Genomic DNA, 6685 nt, shown 5'->3' on the forward strand with positions numbered 1-6685 from the left:
CAAATTCAATGGTTGGATCTTACATATTCTAACATGCCCCCTCATTCAATAAACATACGTTTTATTGCAAATGAAATAATGAAACAACCAGTTTATCCAAAATCTTAAGCTGTTGGATATGGCGTTATTTAATCTTCTATACTTTAACATTTTTAAACGTATTGTACGGCCCACAGCATAGGATGATCCAAACCGTCCATTTGATGGGCCACAATGTAAATAGGTTGCGCCCCATAAGTCATTTCCATAGGATGATCCCAACCCTCCAATCTATAGAAATTTCTATAACATATGGTTCCTCTAGTGTATTTACTTGGGACAGCCCCCACTTGTGTATTTATGACAAGAGGGCTGTCCAAAGTAAAAAAAAAGAAGGGGGTGAATATCGTTCCCTAGAGATTTTATTATGGGCCCACTTTGTTCTGCAATCCGAACCATTCATGTGGATAGCCTCAAGGTAAATAGGCTGGGCCCAAAAAATTCATCTCCAAAGGATGATCCTAACCTCTGAAACACTGATATCATCAATCTAGATCCTAATGTGGTGGGCCCAGCCTAGGTGGGGCCATTTTAGTATAGATGACACTAGCCGTCCCATCAATGTGCTATGTGAGAGGTAATATATCTTTTTTATATGGCCCACCTAGTTGGAAGATCCAAACCATTCATTTGGATCATGACCTCCACGTAAATAGGTTGGGCCCCAAAATTTATCCCTGAAAGGATCATCTTAACCCCCATTCTGTAGAGTTTCTATAATGTGCCCTCCTACAGATCAGAGGGATAGGTCAGCTTTTTGAGATCGTTTTTTGGGTCCAATCTACGGTTAGGATGGTACAGATTGTCCCATCTAAGATGATTAGGTAATCCTATCGGACGGTACGTATTGTCCCATCTAGGATCATAATTCTTCACTTCTGTTATTTTCTTTCTCTTGGGTAGAAATATATATTTGCTTTCCCTCGTTCTGATAACGGTACTTCCTCTTACTCAGAGAAATTTTTATAAGTTCAAACTAAGGTGATGAGTGCCATTATTAAATTAAGGGAGTACCGGATGTTATTTGCCTTTTGCATTTTGACAAATGACTAGTGTTTGACTTTGCAAAACGTTTGACATAATATTAACTTGTAAGATAGGTTTAAAATTTGGAAAATTTGTTAGAAAAATGCAACGATTTGGTTAAATTGTCAAGTAAGGGTACCGGATGTTATTTGCCTTTTGCATTTTGACAAATGACTAGTGTTTGACTTTGCAAAACGTTTGACATAATATTAACTTGTAAGATAGGTTTAAAATTTAGAAAATTTGTTAGAAAAATGCAACGATTTGGTTAAATTGTCAAGTAAGGGTACGTTCTCTTTTTTTGTGAAATAAAGGCTGTCAGGTGCTTCAAGAAATCCCAAAGGACAAGAATACCCTCCCTCCTCTTTTTTCCTTCACCTTTTTAGCTCACTTCCCTATGCATTTTCACCTACCCTATCATCTTTTCCTTTCGACTCGGACTTCCGACCAATGTCCAGTAAAATGGCCATTGTACTGGACTTCATTCGAAAGTTCGAAATTTTTTCGGCCTTCCAACTCGGACTTCCGAACAAGGATTCAGACTTCCGAATGGAGTCCAATACAATGCCCAATGTGTTGGACTCTATTCGAAAATTTGAATCTTCGTTTGGACTTCCGAGTAGGGCTACATACACATTGTTGTCCACAGATGGAAGGGTTACGATGATCCGATGGAGCTGATTTTTTGGGCACACCCTATATATGTGAGGGCCCATCAAATGAACGCTTTGGATGATCCAAACAATGTGGGCCCACTGAGTTTTCGGTAGTGTTTAGATTCGGAGGGGTGTATTGTAACGCCCCAGATTTTTGGAGAAATACCAACTCGGTGCGTAGAAGAATATTACATCATCTTTCTTAAAAACTTTCATTATTCCCAAGATCTCAAATACAACAACGACGTTTAGAGGGTTTACAGAAATTAGGTCTAACTTATTACATCTTAATTCAAGACATAGTTGATACATATTTAAAACATATTTGTCCTTTAGAACAGTTCTGCATTCAACTCTAGCATTCATCATCTTTCATCTATACTTCACCTGGGGGTTGGAACAATAAAACAAGGAAAAATGGGTGAGCTCAAATAGCCCAGTAGGGTATAAACAACAAGTGATGTAGAATTGTCAAGCTCATAAGAACATGATATTTTGCAGATAGGACATCTCACATTATAAACATGGAAAGAAAGAATAAGCACACCATACTTTCCAAACGTATAGAGAAAACTTATATAGACTTCATTAAGCATAGATGCTTTCATTCATAGCCATATCTCGGCCCATTCATAGCCATATCTCGGCTCATAATCCTCTAGATTTACACTCTCTAGAGTCGTCTTTATCCACGTGCACATGGAGGACTATAACGCGTCCACCCGTCATCATATCATAACTCAGTCCATATTCAGAATTAGGGTATCACAAGATAAACCCTAAACATAAACATATCTCACGGAAACAAGTTTCGAGGATACAAAATAGAATCATTTATCTGAAAGGAATGGGGTCTGAAAGAAAGGATCCCCCTTGGATTCTCATCAGTTTAGAATGATAGAAACTCTTATAGCAATTGCGTATAAAGAGAATCAAAGAATATGAAATATTCTCATCCAGTATATCAAAAGATAATCAATGGAGAAAACTCTTACATAAAAGAGAATCAATGGAAGAAAACCCTTACATCAAGTTTAACAAAAAGAGAATAAAAAGATAGGGAATTCTTACATCAAATATAACAAAAAAAAGAATTAGAAGATAAGAAACCCTTACATCTAGCTTTCCGATCACAGGTTTGTTTGAGCTTACACCTTGGAGTGGATAACCTGTAAATTTATTCTAATTTTATCAAATTCATGTTTTAAGGCAGTGTCCTTTCTGTCCAGGTAATGTCCATCTATGTCTAAAATAATGTTCCCTGTGTTCAGTGTTCTTTCTATTAAATTTTAAAAATCATGGGGCCCAGCATGCACTATTCATATGGACCCCACATGTTACTATTCATGTGGACCCCACATGTTACTATGCTCACCAGTTCACCATTCTTTGATTTAGTTTATTTCTTGGCTACTATGCGCAGCAGTTCGCCTTTCTTTGATTAAAGTTTACTTTACGGTTATTATGCTAGCATTTCACCGTTCAAATAAGATGGGCTACTATGCTCAGCAGTTCGCCTTTCTTTGATTAAAGTTTACTTTACGGTTACTATGCTAGCATTTCACCGTTCAAATAAGATGATAAAACTTGCATAATCTATAGCGAGTTATCGCCTCTTATGCATGCTTTATCCTATTATTACATAGGTGGTAGAACCAACCATATTAAATACTTTAACTATCTATATGAAAGACTTACCTTGGTAGTGATGAAGTGGATTTCCTTTTTTCTTCTCCTCTCTCTCTTTTTTCCTCTCTCTCTTACTCTTTCTTCTTTCTCGTTCTCTTTTCTCTCTCTCTCTTTCCTTTTATTTTTCTTCTTCTTCTCTTCCTCTATTTATAGGTATTTTTTTCAACTACCGTCTTAAATTCACAACTACTCATTAATGATAGTGGTTGTGGAGTGACCCGCTTAATCAATGAGTTAATGAAAGTGGTTGCGATGTGTCCTTCTGGTAGTGGTTCCCACTAGTGATGGGTCCCGCTGGCGTTGGGTCCCGCTATTTGTGGGTCCTGCTTGTTGTGGGACCCGCTTGTGAATAGTACTCGGTGGGTCCTACTGTGAATAGTAATTTTGAATAGTTTATCTCAATAGTGAACTTGCATAGTATTTCTGCATAGTAATCTTACGTAGTATTTCTGCATAGTAATCTTGCATAGTGACTATTGTGAATAGTAATTATGAATAGTGACTATTGGTAATTTTTTTATATGTGTAAGTATCTACTCATTTTTAGTTGACATCTGGGACGGTGGTTTAGTGGTAGGAAGCCGTTCAATCCTCGCTCAGCGTTGGGTTCGAATCGCGTACGCCCCATTATGCCAGATGTCCTCATGCCCGATTAACTCGGGGAAAAATGAGTAATGGCCAATGATTACCCACCTATGAGGCCATTTTTATTTATTTGTATATATATATATATATATATTTTACCGGTTATTACATGTATGGGGTCTTCATTAGCATTGATTGTGTTTCAAAGAGGGGGCCTACCTTATACAAATTCAAGCTACAATAATTTAACTCTTTGAACCCCAATGATATTAGAATGTCCCGAACACAACTTCCACTCTTGGAACCAATTTAATACTATTAAAGAGAGAGAGAGAGAGAGATAGAAAGATAAAGATAAAGAGATAGAGAGAGAGGTAAACATAAAATCAATGTACAGTTCTAACCAAATAGTGGCTACAATAGCGTTTAATTTCTACCAATTCTGTGTGAGTAAGTATCATGTGCAGTAACAAGTGTCCCAAAATCAATGCCACTTTGTAGAAAAAACCAACAACTCCATTCCCAAGCAAAGAAAGGAGGTGCGAAGGACACACCGGACCTACAAGAGAAACTTGCAACAATCAATAAAATAATGGGTTTTATACCCCGGAACCAGTACGGAACCACATTTTATACCTTGGAACCACTACGGATCCACATTCTATACCCCGGAACCACTCGAGAACCACATTTTATACCCCGGAACCACTATGGAAGCACCATTTATATATCAGAACCATTAGGGAACCCCATTTACACCCCGGAACCACCAGGGAATCACATTTTATACCTCAGAACCACTAGGGAACCACATTTTATTCTCCGGAACCACTAGGGAACCACATTTTATACCCCGGAACCACTACGAAACCACATTTTATAACTCAGAACCACTATTGAACCACATTTTATACCCCGGAACCACTACGGAACCACATTTTCTACCACAGAACCACTAGGGAACCACATTTTATACCTCGGAACCACTAGGGAACCACAATTTCTACCCCGGAACCACTTGGGAACCACATTTTATACTATGGAACCACATTTTATACCTCAGAACCACTAGGGAACCACATTTTATACCCTGGAACCACTATGGAACCACCATTTATACCTCAGAACCACTAGGGAACCCCATTTACACCCTGGAACCACTAGGGAACCACATTTTATACCCCGGAACCACTAGGGAACCACATTTTATACCCCGAAACCACTAGGGAACCACATTTTATACCCGGAACAACTACAGAACCACATTTTCTACCACGGAACCACTAGGGAACCACATTTTATATCTCGGAACCATGTTCTGTATGGTTGCCGGGTTTTTTTTGTTCCTAGGAGTTATGTGGGAGAAAAAAATACCCTGGGAGATAGGTGGGAAAAAAAAGTCCTAGAAGTATCCTGGTAAAATAAAAATCCCATGTTTGGTTATGTGGGAGAAAAAAATACCCTGGGAGATATGCTGGGAAAAAAAAAACCTTTGTTTGGTTGCTTGAACTGTTGGGTAGAAAAAAATTCTTCTCAAGCTTATTTTTGGTTCCTGAGTTTATTTTTGTTCCTGGGGTTATCTTGGGATGGGATGAAAAGGCAATCATTACAAAAGTGGGATTAAAAAATTCACCCCACAAGTAATCATTACAAGAGTGGGATTAAAAAAAACCTAGTGCTAAAAGGCAACCAAACATGGGATGGGACCAAAATTTAACTTACTCTCCCACATAACTCCTAGGAACAAAAAAAACCCGGCAACCAAACAGAGCTAGGGAACCACAATTTCTTCCCCGGAACCACTTGGGAACCACATTTTATACTAGGAAATCACTTGGGAACCACATTTTATACCTCGGAACCACTATTAATTAAACCACTTTTACAAAGCATGACATCCTATTTACTCTCTTGGAAGCACCATTTACGCTCTTGGAACCAATAAATTGTGGTTCCGAGGTGTTCATAATGGTTATGATTATATACATACTGAGTATGACTACCTTAACCACTATCAATACACTCATGATCACTTATAAAGTGCATGGATGTCTATTTACACTCTTGAAACCACTACTTACACTCTTGGAACCACTAAATTATGGTTCCAAGGTGTAAATAATGGTTCCCAGTGTATTAAACCACTTTTACAAAGCATGAACCCCTATTTACTCTTTTGGAACCATACTTTACACTCTTGGAAGCACTATTTACACTCTTGGAACCAATAAATTATGGTTCCGATGTGTTCATAATGGTTCTTATTATATACATATTGAGTATGAGTACCTTAACTACTATCAATACACTCATGATCACTTATAAAGTGCATGAAAGTCTATTTACACTCTTGGAACCACTACTTACACTCTTGGAACCACTACTTACACTCTTGGAACTACTAAATTGTGGTTCCAAGGTCTACATAATGGTTCCAATTGTATAAATTGATTGTGTACATAGAGCAACCAAATGGGATTGATAATGAGATTAATAATGGGTTTGATATTGGATTTACAAACATTGAACCATTTAAAAACTTTACAACCATTGAACCATTGAACCATTGAGAGAGAGAAAGAGAGAGGGGTCAAAAGAGTCATCTAAAACCTAAGCAAGAGAGGATAAGAATAAACAAAAAATCACACAACATGAAAACAACATCTTTAACCTAATCAAGAGAGGACCTA

Source organism: Tasmannia lanceolata, unplaced genomic scaffold (assembly GCF_043159265.1).
Source record: "Tasmannia lanceolata isolate RefF3 unplaced genomic scaffold, GAP_Taslan_0.1 ptg000007l, whole genome shotgun sequence".
NCBI classification, from domain to species: Eukaryota; Viridiplantae; Streptophyta; class Magnoliopsida; order Canellales; family Winteraceae; genus Tasmannia; species Tasmannia lanceolata.